Genomic DNA, 16,758 nt, shown 5'->3' with positions numbered 1-16,758 from the left:
AATGGAGACACTGGACCACCAGGGATGAGGCGGAGGTGAAACCTGCGGTTGGAGGAGGGCCTCGAACACCAACGCTCGATAGTGCAGGGGCTTGGGGGAAGGCCTCATTCAATGTTGGAGCTGCGAGGGAGTCAGAGCAATTTCACTGACAATGAGTCAGTGGTGTTGGTTATTTCTTTTAGTTCCAGGGACCAGTCTGGCGGCAGCATTAAGTGATGCCCTCAGTGGGGCCAGCTTGTGTTTGGGGAGAACGCATAAATTGGTGCTTCCATAGTCCAATTATGGTAAAACTAAGGCTTGTCCTGCCATTTTTAAGTCGGTCTGTGGTAGAAAGGGTTTAAATTTCTTTATTATACTCATCTGGTGATTGGCTCCCTTGGTGGCATTAGTGATTTGCGTCTGCATGTTCAGGTGTTTGTCCATGGTGACTCCCAAGGATTTAGCAGAGTTGATAATGTGGGGAGCACAGTCAAAGAACGTTAGATGTTTCAACCATATGTCTATCTTGGGTGTGTGGTTGGGTGGGGAGATGAGCAGGGATTCCGTTTATTTGGTGTTGAGCATGAGGTGATTGCCGGTGAGCCAGCTTTGAGTATTCTGTAGAATGGCGTTGAGGGAGATGAAGTCATCTGGTGAGGAGATTTTCACATACAGTTGGGTGTCGTTCACGCACAGGTGATATAGAATGTTCGCAGAGTTCAATGCATTTGCCAGGAGCTCCATGAGTAAATTAAAAAGAATGAGTGAGAGTGCTGATCCCTGTGGAACCCCTATGATGACCATGGAGGGTTCAGAGAGTGAATGTTTCTTCTTGATTCTTTGTGTTCTGTTATTTAGGAAGGAGGTGAACCATTGTAACATTGGGTCAGTAAGATCCATCCTATGTTCCAGTAGGGATAATAGGTTTTCATGCTTGACCGTATCGAAAGCGGAGGATAAGTCAAGAATTATCAATAGGCATGATTCATCGCGGTCTAGCATTTTTTGTATGTCATCCATTATGTGGGTGAGTGCAGATTCTGTGCTGTGACCTTTTTTTTTTTTTTTTCTCTTTTTGTCCTCATCTGCCTTCCCCTCCGACGGAGAATACCACCCACCATGCACGACATTGCTGACGTGATATGTACTATTGGTGGGAGATATATGTCGAGAAAATACAGTTAGGGGTGCATTCTTTTGACTCTATCTAGGTATATTTCAACCTGCCGGACCTTGTTCGGAACTGTCCTAGCCCTTGGTCCAAAAGAGTAAAGATGGCATAATCATCGGACCCAGGGAGAAAAAAAAAAGAAAAAAAAACCCGGATCATCTCCAGTTGGTCAGGAGATCCCAGAATGCCAACTTTTTCTTATTTACAGATCTCTTTAGGTCTCTTTTGGAAATCTCGTATATTGAAGTAAGCCATGAACAGTGCAAAGGAGGTGTCTTATCTACCCATTGTATACAAATCTGTCTTCTCGCCAACACAATTGCATAGAAAAGAAATGACTTTTCCTTGCCCGTGATATTGCCTTCTGTCCCAAAGATGACAATTGGGATAGTTATTGACAGGGAAGTGTTTAGTATGGAATTTAAAGTGTTTTCACGTCTTCCCAAAATTTTGATATATTAGGACATTCTAGGAACATATGTATATCACAAGCATCTGCTAAGTTGCATTTATTACATTTTTTGTCTGTTTGATATTTAGAGAGTTTCCGTGGTGTTAGATATGCCCTATGTACAGAGAAAATGTGATTTCGTACAAGCCAAGAAGGCTTTACGATATTACGTAATATCTCAAAAGAGTTCATCCACCTCTCCACGCATGGAGTCCCAATTACCGTCCCCCATAACTCATCCGGGAGTTTAAACTCCGCTTCGCTTTACTCCAACAGAAGCCAGTACAATCTAGCTACTTCTTTTCCTCCAGTTGGTCGTTCTACCAATTGTTGTTCCGTTTTGCTAGTTTTTCCAATATTACTGCCTTTACGGGTTTCAGATCTTGCCTAACTATCCAATTGAATGTATTTAAATCTGGAAAGCCCAGGGCCTACTTGTTCATGTAGCACGTCCCAAGTTATGAGTTTTTTTTCTTTAAATAATTGGCCCTATTTACTGATGCCTGCCTGTTCTATTATAGTGGACAAATTATCTTTCAGGCATAGAGGTTGCCCAGGAGAGTCCCATATTGGGGCATAGTTTGAATAGTAAGATAATCCAAGTTTTTTTCTGATGTTAAACCAATTTTTGGCCCATGAGTGTAATATTTTCAATTTTATATTTTTGAAGAATGTCTGACTTCCAAACTTAAACATAAAGCCATCTGCTGCAAGACTTGTCCCCTTTAGCATGGCTCCATACATGGATGTATTAGGTAGATTAGATGGCATTTTAAGAAGCATTCTAGAATAGGATATCTGAAAGGCCCATGAATAGAACATTAGGTCCGGTAGTGCAAGGCCCCCTTTTTCCTCTTCTTCTTCTGAGCTTCTTCCATGATATTCTTGTGGTCTTGTAATTCCATATAAATGAATTGATTTCTCTTTGACATTTTTCCATCATTTTTGTGTTCGTAGTTATTGGGATAGTGTTAAAAAGAAAGGTGAATTTTGGGAGGATACACATTTTGACTAAGTTTACTCTTACTGTTATAGAGAGAGGCAAATGTGTCCAAGATTTCATAAGTCTTTTGCTTTCACTATGTATTCTTTCTAGGTTAGTTTGTGCAAGGGTGCCCACATCTTGAGTTATTTTGATTCCCAAATATCGCATTGAGGATGAGATGTTAATCCCAAGATCTAAATTGGGTAGATTCCATGCCATAATCTCACTCTTACTCGAATTTATGTCGTAACCCGAGACATGGCCAAATTCTACAGAGCGTTGTATAACCACTGGGTATGCCTTAACTGGATCAGCTGTGAACACTAATATGTCGTCTGCATATAGTTCTACCCGTCTTTCCCACTCTCCGAAACAGAAGGATGATATATTCGCCTCTTCCCTTAACACCTGGGCAAAGGGTTCGATGTACAGATCAAATAGGAGAGGAGAAAGCGGGCAGCCCTGCCTTGTTCCTCTTTTGATATTAAATGCTTCGGTCAAGGATCCATTAACCAGCAGCCTAGCTGACGGTGAGTTGTATAGCTGATTAATTGTTCTGCAGAACATTTCACCACAGTTGAATTTTTTTAGGACGTCATTAAGGTAGAGCCAGTTAACTCTATCAAACGCCTTGGTTGCGTCTAGAGTAAGGGTGGCCAAGGGTAGAGAGAAAGCGGTGGCAATGTCCATAGCCCCTATAAGCTCACGCGTTAACTCCGCTAATTGTCGCCCCTTAATAAATCCTTTCTGATCTTGATGGATTACAGTCCCAATAACACTAGCCAATCTTGTGGCAATTATAGTTGTGAACATTTTATAGTAGTTATTTAGTAATGATATTGGTCTGTATGACCCACACTCTAATGGGGATTTCCCTGGTTTGGGGATGAGAACAATTGTGGCCTCGCCCCAAGATTTAGGCATAGGCTGTTCTTCCAATAGAATGCCATTAAAGAGTTCGGTTACTACTAGTATAATGGCGTTCTCAAGTGTTTTATAGATCTCTCCCGGCAACCCATCCGGGCCTGCGGCTTTGCCTTTCTTACTTTGACTGATAGCCTTTTTAACCTCCTCTTGTGTTATGACCGATTCTAAAGATTTACTCTGAGTTGTTGAGAAGTTTAGTAATGTAATAGCTTCCAGCCAGCTATCTCTTGAGTTTGGATCATTAGGGAGATCCTCTTTATAAATATCCTGAAACAATTCAAGAAATGCTCTCCCTATCTCAGGAGTGGTAGTTCTTGTCTCTGGCTCACCTTCTATCTTAATTTCCCTGATGTAGTTTAGTGCCTTATCAGATTTAATTTTCCAAGCCAGAATTTTTCCTGCACTTTTCCAAACTCAAATTGAGAAGATTTACTCGCTTCCCACCTTCTATTTATTCTCTCCTGTAGTGTATGTTCTAACTCCGCTTTCAACTCAGCCATTTGTTCTTGTTCTTCAGCTGTTCTTGATGGCAAAGCCGTTTTTGTCTCTAAGGTTTTTATGTCTTGTTCTATTCTATTTATCTTGTCAAAGTATGACTTGCGCCTATGGGAGGCTCTATTGGTAATTTGCCCTCTTAAAAACGCTTTAAATGTCTCCCAGATGATTGTCGGGGTGGCTGAGTTTCTATTTAAATCGAAGAAGGTTATAGATTCCTTAATTAGGAATTTTATTTCCTCTTCTTCAAGGAGGAGTGTCCTATCAAAGGACCATGAAGGGTGTTTGACAGAGGTTTCAGATTTAAGAATAAATTCTAACGCCGAGTGGTCTGACAGGTGTGACGGTAGATATTCTATTGATTCTAAAGTGTCTTTTAGACAATAACTAAAGAAGGCATAGTCTATTCTGGATTTATGTTTAAACCTACTATTCCTATAGGACACCCCAATCTTTTTACCCACTTTTTCTCTCCAAAGATCAGCCAGGCCCAAGTGTGTCATAATTGCTTTAAGTGTTTCTCTAGATTTAATCGAGCCAATATTTTTAGATCTTATTGATTTATCTAGTTTAGGATCGAGTACAATATTAAAATCACCCATCCAGATTATTGGCTCTTGCACTGTTAATAATTGAGTCCCTATTACATCTAGGTGTGATGGGTCATCCGAATTTGGACCATAGTAACCTACCAAAATTCTAGTATGACCATCAAGTGAAACTCTTATCATAGGCCATCTCCCTGTTTGGTCTTCCCTGCTCTCTAATATTTCTGCCTTTACAGATTTTTTAAAGATGAACACTACTCCTCTTACGTTAGCGTTGTGGTCTGTGGAGCAAAATGTATCGATCCATCTATGCTTTCTTAATATAATATTTGCCTCTGTTCTGAGAAGGTGTGTTTCCTGTAACACAATGACCTGCGCCGGTGAGTCTCTCAGATATTGTAGTATTCGCTCACGTCTTCCTCTCACGCGCAGACCATTTACATTCCAGGATAAAAATTTAGTACATGTCATAATTTGCATCCTCCCCTGACGCCCTACGTTTTTTTGTATTTATTTTGAGACCTAGCATGAAAAAAGCCTGTTTTAGTAAAAATCGTAATGTTGGATATTTGAACCACCAGTTGAGGAGCACAAATGAGGATTTTTTTTTTCATTCTACCGCCCCCCCCCCCTACCCTTGCCCCGGGAAACCCCCCCATGTTTACTCTGGCTTGGTCTTTAGCCAGGTTAACGCCCGTCTACAGCCCATCCATAGGCTACTACTGCTACCTATTATTACATGAGTATGTTGGTCTGTGAGAAGCAAGAAGGGAAAAACCAAGCCTTCCAAAGAAAAAAAAAAAAAAACAGAAAAAAAGGAAGCTTGTTTTCCCTTCCCTTTCCTCTACCTCTTTAAAGCAATCGTAGGCAGGCGTTAAGCGGGAGTTTCAAGTGCTATTTTCATATCTATATATACATATACACACATATACATACATATATATCTATATATCTATATGTACATGCATTTTTATTTTTTTAACTTCCTTTAACTTCTTTTTTTTTTCCTTTTTATTTCTTTTTTATTTTTTCCTCCCTTTTTTTTCCTTTTCTATTCTCTCTTTTTTATTTGATTATTTATTAATTTCTACCTATCCCTGTACATAATCTCCCGTGACTATCTACATTTATTGTGCGTATTATTATTATTATTTTTTTTTTTATTTATCTCTTTTTTTTATCCTTTTTTTTTCTTTTTTTTCCTTTTCCCTTTCCCCTTCTTCCCCTTTCTTTCCTTTTTCCCTTTCCCTTTCCCTCTCTCTTTTTCCTCCCTTCATTTTCCGACTTTTTTTTTTTTCCTTCCCCTTTCTTTTTTGTTGCCTTTTTTACTATTTGAGTTCTTCCCTTTTCATTTATCTGTGTATAAGGTTGATTTCTAAACCTTGTGAGAGTGAGCCTGGTCATGGGCTTGTGCTTGGGCATGATCTCGAATGCACTCCAACAGCTCATCTGCGTCATGTGTAGTGCGGACATTGTGCATTTATTATTATACATGACGCGCAGGAATGCGGGGAATCTCATCTGCACCGTAGTCCCATAAGATCTAAATTCATCCATACGCTGCCCCAATTCCCACTGTCTGTCCAGTGTAGTTTTTGAAAGATCAGAGCGAATTTCAAAAGAAAAATCAGGACCTTTTATTGTATCAGCTTTCAAAGCTAGGTTTAGTATTTTCTCTTTAAGAGTGTACGTCAGGAAGTTAACTAATACTTTCCTAGGTTTGGTCCTTGCTGGGTTCAAGCGAAATGGATCTCTATGTATCCGTTGGATGTCCTTGCCAAGTTCTTCAACCGTTTCCTCCAAGTTCAGTGCCTCTTTTGTTAAGTTTGTTATGTATCCCTTAAGATCTCCACTTTCCTTCCCTTCCGGGATCTTCAAAGTCGAATGTTGTTTCGTCTGGGAAAAATTTTCCAACACTTCTATTCGCTCTTTCATGCTTTCTCCCTCTTTTTGAAGATTGTATATTTTTGACCTGGCGCACTCCAGATTGTTTGTTAGTAGACCCACAGAACTTTCTAGAGTCTCGGTCCTCTCATAAAGGCCATCAACCTTATGACCTAACTCCTCACAGGTTGCTCTTATTTCATTTTGATTAACTTTAGAGACTACAAATTCCTGTTTAATCTCTTCTCTCATTGTTGCCATGGAAGAGACTATAGCCTCAAGCGATTTACCTAAGTCTAGAACTATGTTTTGTTCAGCCTCGCTTCGAACTGATGCATCCAGGAACACCCCCTCTTGTGATATTGTGTTGTGAGATCCCTTCTCTGTAGGGGTTTTTTGAGCCAAAGGTGTGGGTGGAATAGCTAAAGCTTCGGCCCCTCGCCCCTCATCTTGTTGGACTATAATTACACTCCCGCTTGATAGTGAGTCGGGGTTGCCCTGCATTTGCTTATTGCTTTCTAACGCAGCTGCTGCCATATCCTGGGTAATCTGCAGAACTTGAGGTAGGACTCTAAAATTTGAGCGCAATGATGGTGTAATATCACCCGGGGCTTTGAAGCTCTTATTCTTGATGTTATTCTTATTTTTTTGATATCTTTTAGTGTCTAGAACTGATTCAGACTTTTTTTAAAGTCCTGTGCTTTCTTGTGAACCTCCCCCCAAGTGCACACTGGGACCTGTAGTTCTTTTCCTGAAGTTTTTGCCTTGCTCCTTGTAACTCTCACTTGAGATTCCTTGGTCTGATCCTCACTATAGCCTCTTTTACAATTGCGATTTGTGACCCCCCTTGCATTAGTTAACCCCACCTTACTTGGGCAAGTGTTGGTATCACCTTGGTCCTCCAGTTCGGCCAGTTCTCTTTGAGCTTCTCCCGTTTTTCCGTCTATCTCAACATTTATCTCAGCATCTGCTGCATCTATTGCCTTGCGGTGCTTTTCCTTGCTCCCTCCGCCGTTCTCTGCCACCGTGTGAAATCTCCGTGCAGCGGCCACCCGGCCGCGCCTTATCTCCGCTGCCGCCCGCCACCAACACAGTCGAGGTGCGGAGATCGGCAAAGGTAACACTGCCGGCGGGCAATCCACAAATTCAAAGTGCAAGTGAAAAAAAAGGGGTAATTTAAGAGAAGGACCGGATCAGCGTAGAGCTTTTCTGTGCTTTTACAGCTCTGCACCTCCGATCCTGACTAGAAGCATCCACCGGCTGATACTGCAACCGAGAGTCAAGATTTGAAAGTCTGCAGATCCGAAAGAATTCTACTTCTACTCCCCACCTCTCCGCGCTCTGATCCTGATCCTAAGCCTGAGAGAAGCCGCCGTGAGTTACCAACGAATCCCCGGTCACAGCAGCGGTCACAGCAGCGGGGAGTCGATAGCCTGCACTCCCGGAGGGCTCCGCCCTCTCCTCTCCGCGCTCCGATCTTGATCCCGTACTCGCTTGGTGGGGTGTGAGTAAACGCTGTGAAGCTCAAGTGAAAACTTCGGTCAGTACACCATTTTCAGAAGGGTCCGGGTTTCTCTCAGTTTTCTCCCGCTTTCACTCACATTACGACCCTGGTGCGAGCGGTGCGAGCGGTAGCAGTGTAGGTTTTAGATCGGCTGCTTCCAAGGGCGTGCACGCCGCTCTAACCTGCGGCCGCCATGTTTCTCTCTGGGACATGAATGTTATCTGTGTGCTGTGACCTTTAAGGAAGCTGGATTGGTGTTTGTCTAGAAGGTTGAAATTCTCGATGTGTTTACATAATTATATTTGTACACATTTTTCCAGAGTATCGCCAGGTTGGGGATGTTGGATATAGGGCGGTAGTTGTTAAGATCTGAGGGAAGGGAGTCGTATTTCTTTAGTATGGGAGTGACCTGTCCTCCTTTAGGACAGTCCGGTATGGCGCCTTGTCTCAGAGAGGCGTTTACAATCTTTGACCATAGGGGTAGAATAGAAGATTTTATCATTGTGAATAAAGAAGGAGGTAGGGGGTCGGAGAAGTGATTGGAGGGGTTAATCGTTAAAAGAGTGTTATAGATTTCTTGTTCAGGGATGGGCGAGAAGGAGTGCCAAGATGCATTGTTTTTTGGGGTTTCCTTCGGAGTACTAAAATGGGCCTTTATCTGAGAGTAAAATTTAGTATCATGAGCAATAGGTTGTAGAATGGCCTTCTTAGATTGGATGTTGAGTTCAATTGCTTTTGTCTTTTCTAGGAAAAAATTGGCCAGCTCATCGCAGTTAGGTGTAGCCAAATCGTTTAGTTCCAAATATTTCGGCGTGTTGCGCGCCTGTGGTTTGACGATTTTGAATAGTTTTTTCGGGCGGTTAATGGCTTGGTTTAGCTGTGTTTTGAAAAAGTCATCCTTGGCCTTTAGGATCTTTCTGTTGTATGAGTTCCTCAACACTCAGAGGTGTTGTAGGTGCTCACTGATGGGGCAGATTTCCATAAACGCTCAGCTGATCTTAGCTTGCGCCTATCAGAATTCAGGTTCTCGTTGAACCATGGTTTGGAGATTTTGAAGGAAATCTTTTTTCTCATATGTGCACTGTGGAATCAAAAATTTCAAGCATAGTGGAATTGTAAAAGACTGTGAGGTCATGAACGTCACTCATATCTGTCATGGGGATTAGGGCGGAGTTGCAACGGTTTACCAGGTCGTTGGGGTTAATATTTTGTAAATTCCGTAGGAGAAAGATTTCACTAGGAGAAAGAATGCCAAAAACATCATCAGAAACAAAGTGTTAATGCAGCATAACTGCGCCTGTGGACTTTTTTAACCCCAGGCACATTCTGGCTGCGAATATAAGGCAATCAGGTGGTGTGAAAGGGCCAAATTCTAAACCGGTTCTGTTATTCACAGATTTTCCCGAGCATGTGTGCGTTGTTCAGAGTAAGAAAATAACACGGATGTGCACCAGCAAAAAAAGCAACACTCATCTCTATTATAAACTAACACATTCTATTTAGCTAGAATCTGACTCCTTCCTTCCACATTCTACTCATTAAGGGTCTAATTATGAATTTGGTGGTTTGGCTCCGGGTCTAACCTGCCGACGCCCCACCAAACCTGTGATGAGGCCACACATCATATTAGGAGGTTTCTCCTGTCTGGCGAGCTTTTTTTTACCATACACACTGCAGTGCCTCTAAAAACAGGTACCGCAATTGGAACTTCAAAAAAAATTTCCTGTACGGCATGGACTGAAAAGTCCATGCCATTCAGGACCTGGTGTGCATGCACACAGGGGGGCACATGTTGTGCTCACCTGTGTGCATCCACAGGGCTCAGAGGTGCAGGGGGCTCTGTAGGTCCCCCTTTGTTTACTCTCCACCAGGATTTTCAAGGAGGTGGAATAGCCATGAAAACCCTGGTGGAGAGAAAACTCCCAATTTGCTTGGCCGGACTGCCATGATTTTGCCAAGCATATTGATACCCTACACCGTCATTGTGGCGGTCCCACCACCCTACTCATAATAGGGTGGTGGGAAGACCGCGACCTCAATGTCCTTGTGAGTCTGGCGGTCCTCGCACTGCCAGACTCTCAATCAGCCCCTAAGAGATCCACACTTGCATCATCCAGTGTCAATGAAACTTTAAGGTAATATAAGTAAGCTACCAAGGGCATAAGCTGTATTTGGGTCGTCATTGCCACAAATTGGCACTGGTTTAATAAAGACATAAGAGGACACTTATTGCATAGAGGGCAGTCTACCAACTAGTCAGGTTAGCGGAGAACTGTGCCACAGCCTGCCAAGCAGAGGACTGCTGAATACCTCTACCTGCCTGGGTGGTAATAAAAGTTCATCCACCACTATAGAGGTTACACTGCTAAACGCAGGGCAGGCTCATTTGTTGAAGCACTATGTTTGCCATTCTTTTGTGGTTTCCAGCGACAAACTCCCAAATTGCCCTTGATAAACCAGTAGTTTCCTCACTGAACATCTCGGACATTTCAACATTATTCTTCCTGGTCTGTCATTTCTTGCACAACTGTCCGATGATGGGAAAACAGTTATGGTCACCCTCACTTTCCCCAAAAATATGACGGGCTACCACCCTAATTAAAGATGAGCCATCAGCCTAAGCGTTTGTGCCTGCTGAGCCAGCTCAGACATCACTGACAGAAACTTGGTGAGTCATCTACCTCTAAATGGAGGGGAAGAACTATAGGTTTGGTGGGGTGGCAGCTCTGCCCATTTGATATTTCTCCTGCTCCGGAAAACTAAATGACCACAATAATTGTATTTATTCACTGAATAGTTTTACGGAGCTCTGCATATCACTTTTCTACCTCTTCATAGTGCAGTCCTTGAATTTGAGTCATAGTCTGTGAGCTAGGAAGTGTTGGAATAATGAAGTCTGATCACTGCAGCAAGTGGAGACAGTTGATACTGTAACTTAATTTGTAATCAAAATGAAACAATTTAATTTTCAGCCCTTTTCTTCAGTATGTGTATTGAGCCCATTCTTCTAAATCCTCAGAAACAAATGAACACGCAGAAAATATATGATTTGGGATATGGTCCTAGAAGTACAAGCAGTAACGTTTTCCTTTAATTTGAAGTGTGGGTCTCTTCCACATGCACGATAAACTCATTGCCAAAATAATTGTTTCTGGGAGAAGGGAAAGTTTCAAAGAATTCTGGATACTGAACTCTTGTTGTGTTTTCTACCTTTGAGATTGAGGTGTCATTCCTTGATTAGTTCATGCTATTTAGGTTATAGTACATACTTACATGTATTCATGTATGGATGATATGCAAAAGGGATTTAGATACAACAATATGTGTCTTTGAAAGTAGGCACTTTCACATGAACACTTATGATGTCCCAGTATGCCATAATAATCTAACCTGCACCATGTGACGTAAGGAACAGCATGCAATCTTGTGTCAATAAACCTGAATTGTGTTTTTAAGTTCCTGAATGTTATCAGTAGGTCTTTTTGATGCAACTTTGGGCATAGTTAGATTTCATTGGTGCTGCCTGATGGCTTATGGAATTCTGTCAGGAGGTGCGAATGTAGTGGATAGCCACTGCAAACTTGTATAAATATGTTAATGTAAAATATGGCAATGTAACTTTTATTTGATATAGTTATAAAAACAAATAACACTTAACAGCTAAAGCGCACTAGACATAAAAAACACTTTAAACACATACTTAAATGAATCCAAACATTTACACGGACAATTTATTGGAAACATTTACGAATATAGTAATCAATAATTTTAAAGAGATAAATTAATATCAAAAAAGTCTGTGATGATTAGTCAATAAATATCATTTGATCAAGAATCAGAATTAACGTTATTGGGCTGAAAAAGCACAACCATAAAAGTGCGCAGATACACACAAGAATAAAATCAAAATGTAAAAAAACAGCCTTGTTGATAAAACATATATAAAAAACATAAAATCACGAATAAAATGAATTGTTTAAAAAGTAGAATTTCACAGATTTAATCAAAGTGCATAGTGCTTCTAGATCGTACTGCTGCCTGAACAAACACACTTACACAGTGGTAGATTTCATTATCAGATAGTTCTTGTAGAAAACAGTAAGCCTGGAAACATTTTCAAAAATTTCTGAGCCTCATAAGAGGTGCTAATAAACTTTTTGCTATGAAATGTATATTCACAGAAAAAGAAAAAAATCATTGAGTGATTGTTAAAACAGATGATTGCAGGGACATATTCTAGAGTCAAGTTTATGCTGGTAACCGAGGGGGAAGCGTAAAGAATATTTCATTGTGCCAGCTCTGAATCAGAATATTAGGGAACGCTCCCAACTCCACTCCTGCTGATTTTCGTCAGGAAACTAGTAGTAACTACCCCTAAATTAAGGTTTACATAACTCCCAACATTTGATTTCCAGGCTTTGACATTCAGCCTCTCTGCTTGTATTTGCTTTATCAGTGAAGCTTGTGCTTGCTCCCTACCTGGGACAGCGCATGGGGCTATGTTGAAAAGAATATTCAGTAGGCCAACTCCTTCCAATTACCGAGTCACATATTCCAACCAAGGGATGGAAAGGCCTTAGCCATAGCCAAACAATCGGCAATATACTCCTTGTGAGTGAGGCCTCACCCATGTTCATAATAAATAGCCACAGGTGGCTTGGGAGAGTGCTGATGTGATCACTTAAATAAGTTAGATCCAGCTCCTTGTGGAGAATAAAATGTGGGGTTGATACAGGAACTGTAAGGGATCTTCTGCAGAAGCGATTTTCTTTCCTTTGAAGTATCTTCGGGTCACTAATTCCCCAAACATCTACCCTATAGGTTGCGAGGGGTACACACTTGGTGGAATATATTTGTAACAAAGGTGTCAGTGCCCTTTCACCCAGTGGAAATGGCCCTTATTGAGTAAGCCTACTTCTCTAGACAGTTTTGCCCTACTCTGTGAAATGTGGTGAGCCTATGAACTAGTGGAATCAAAGATGACCCCAGATAAGAGAAAGTGCTGGTGCTCGGTAATATGTTTAAACTCACTCTGATTGGTGGAAATCGAATGCTCTTTTGGCTGCTTGACACTTTAAAAGATTTAGCAACATTGGACATCAAATCAAGGTACGCCATGAAGTGCACATGAGTGAAACAGGAGACACAGAGCTTTAGGGGTGCGGGTGATTGACACAGCATCATTCTCAAAGAGGATTGCAGGCAGGGCACAATATTTATCCTAGGTATCTTGGCGGGGCAGTTAATGAGCTCTAAGCTAGAAGTATTTATGTACAAGATGACTAACAATGGTGCAAGCACGCACCCATGGCGCCCCTCTCGTCCTATAGTGAATTTGTCTGTCCCTTGACCATTTGTACCAACCTAACCCATGCTTTTGTGCCTCGATGCAAAGATTTTAAAAATTGCACAAGTGATGGGCTCATTGACAATCTAATATGGAGTTGACTCAGCTTTGATCGATTAGCACAGTCAAAGGCCATCCACAAGTCCATGAAAGCAAGGTATATGGCAGACTGTTTCACCACAGTATATTGTCAAATAATTAGATGTACGGTGAGACATTGTTCTACCATTCCTATGCCACTACTAAAGCCGAAATGGAAGCTATTCAATATATTGTTATCATTAACCCGCTCCAATATTCTATTATACAAAACTCTGCCAAAGATTTTGGTGGGAATGTCAATCAATGAAATAGGACAGAAGCATTTGGGTTCTGATCGACTCCCTTTCTTGAAAATTGGGACTATTGTCGAGGTGGCCCAGGAGGTTGGGACTGTAGAGTCACTCAGACTATTGCAGACATTTGTCAGCAATGGTGCTCTGATATCAACATTGCATTTTAGCAGATCAATGGGGACACCGTTCGGGCCTGATTCCTTCCCCCATGCTTTACTGAATAGCAACTAAAACGTCCTGCAGTGAGGCAGATAAGAAGGGTGGCGGATATCCATGAACTATCTGTTTACAGCTGGAATTACTAACAGTGTAAAACTTTTCAAAATGTACCACTCATTCCTTGCCTTTTATATGGCAACTAATAGATGTGCCAACTTGACCTAAGGAGCTCATGTTTGATACAGCACTCCAAAATGTCTTACTATATCTAGTTTGGGCAGCATCTATCAATGAAGCCCACTGATGGGTGATAACTATTTTCCTTTACTTGTATATAACACATTTATCCTTTCACAGGATAGCCGCAAGTGTTCGGTCACAGGTGTGCTTGTTGAGGGCCCTGCACAGAAGGCGATTGGCCAAAGAGCAGTAATAGTCAAACCACCGTGGAGCCTGTGGCATTGATTGACTCAATTTTTAAAGGGATTATCTTATCCTAGAGCATAAAGAAACAAAGCTGGGTACTGTTTTCCAATTTTCATCATCCTCTATTAAACATCCCACCAACTCTAGCTTTTAATTCTCAGCTACCACTTTCTCTAGAACCTTCAAAAGCTCAGAACATTTCCAATGCATTCTGAGATTGTCCATAGTTATCAAAATATTACTGAGACTAGGTATGGCTTAGGCGATTCTCAAGGGGGCACCTCCAGAGCTATCTTGATTGGGTTGTGGTCACCGAAGTTAGTGCTAATGAATTGCCATATAGCAGGTGATAAATCAGGTTTTGAGAAATTAAAATATAATCGATTACCAAGAAACTATTCCTTACCTGGAAGTGGTAACCCCTGCTTGCCTATCCCTACCCCCTCTACCACGTCATACAGATCAGAGGAGGTAAGCAGAATCTCCAAATTATTGCCTCTGAAGCCTGCTCTCATGAGTACTTTTTGTTCCTCATTTGCTCGGTAACTGGGTAATCTGGCATCAAAATCACCTGCATAACATAAATGCTTTTTTTGACCCTGGTGAGTTTTGCAAAACCACTATGGCTGCTACATTATCAAACAGTCCTGGGAATCGTTGGTTAGGCATATTCAAATGTAGTTATTATTTAAGCTTATGAGCTATAAATTTAAAACTCCCTTGTAGAGGACGGCTTGATAGTCACTTCCCAGTGCTTTCAACTCCTCTGCATTTTCTCCAAGTAGCAAGTTGATTCAAATTGTCACACTGCCAGAGTCACGACCTACACTGGACGGAACAGACAGATGACTGAAGCACATAAAGCCTACGAAAGCTATAGAGTTAATTTCCCAAATTTCTTGCAAAGCAAGATATCATATGACTTAATAAACAGTTGCCAGTCAGGAAACAGTATCTTGGAGTGGAGGCCAGCAAAATTTCAACTTAATATTTTTATAGCGGAGTTTTCAACAGTTGAAGGTAATAAGCTAGAGTCTGTCACAGGCCACTTCGATATTGCTGTGGGACCAGTTGGCAGGGCATTTAGGCAGTGAGACTTTGGGTTTGTGCCTGAACAATCAGGCTTAACTGGAATTGTAGGTGTTATTGATACTGTGTGAGGCACATTCTATGTCCTTAGGGTTGTATGGAGTGCCCAAATGCACTTAAAGAATCCTTCACCGGTGATCCAGGATCTGCATGTCAGGGACCACATATTTAGACTCAAGTATTTAGACCCAGTTCTCTAGCTTTAGGAGTGTGTCCACAATAGGTGGTATAGCTTATGTAATACTGTATCTGCAGTCCTAAATGTATTATCATGTGCTTCAACATCCTCATGGGTGTGTTTTGTGTAAGCAATTCTTGTGCTGAATGTTTCCTCATAGTTTATCATCCCCAACATAGTAATGTATTGTTATCTCAACCCCCTGGCATTGACAATGAAGCATGTAGAGCTTCCTGCAAGAACGTTCTACTGTTTTTAGGTCTCGTGTTTGGTAGCGCATGCACTGCATGCGCTGTCTCAGCGAGACCTTAAGTTATCTCTATATGTTGGCAAGCAGCCGGTAGCTTCTCCTGCTGCTTGCCATTGGCTTAGTGCCCTCCTCGTATTTCTTTCCTTTATTTTCATTGGCTGTTGATGTCCAACTGGCTTCTGTGTAGTGCGGTAGCAGCAGCCACCAACTACAGTTTTAGTCCGCACTGTTGGGACTTTTTCTTTGTCTTGCGCACCGCTGGCTGACCTAAACATGGCAGCGGCGCATGCTCAAGGTGCCGGTGTGTGCGAGGGGTGGGCAGAGCATGCTGCTTGTTGTCATTTTTGTTTGAACAAGTAATGAAAGACTATTGCAAATCTACGCACCACCATCAGACTTGAAGTTCCGGCTAATAGCATACAAGAGTGTTAACAGAGCCCGGAAGCTTGCCCTGACCTATGATGATCGCTGCGCACACGCCATGCCTATATTTGAGGGAGACTTCTTCTCGCGCCATGACGCTATGATGCCGGAACGGAGGGAAAATGTCAGCCACGCAGGAACCCGAGCCGATGCTGCCTGAGGAACAGCTGGCACAGAGCGCGGGGTTTCTTCTCATCCCCACGCGCCCAGAGCCGCCTGTGAAGCTCTAGCACCCCACCTGCGGCCCTCAGCCGCTGCGCTGGTCCGAGGACTACCGTGTGTCAGTGTGTACGAGCCGCGGGGTCTCCGTGTGCATTTTGCCTGCGGAGTTGGATTGGGGGCTGATGTTTGCAGTTTTGTGAACAAGCTGCATGCTCGGTATGTGCACAGGTTATTTGGAACATGCATCAGTGATTGTGTGTAGAACACGTAAACAGCTTGTTTGCAAACTGCGTAAATATCTGCTTCCTGTGCGCAAATTTCTAAAGCCATTTGACTGAGAGCGTCTCTACGTCTCTAAGTATTTCCATTATGCGTTCCAAAGCAGCGCTGGCCAGTTTGTACGTTAATCTCTGACAATAGGCAGCAAAGAACGACTTTGATAATC

Source organism: Lissotriton vulgaris, chromosome 12 (genome assembly GCF_964263255.1).
Source record: "Lissotriton vulgaris chromosome 12, aLisVul1.2, whole genome shotgun sequence".
NCBI classification, from domain to species: domain Eukaryota; kingdom Metazoa; phylum Chordata; class Amphibia; order Caudata; family Salamandridae; genus Lissotriton; species Lissotriton vulgaris.
The sequence above is the reverse complement of the archived record's forward strand: the minus strand, read 5'-3'. Positions refer to the sequence as shown.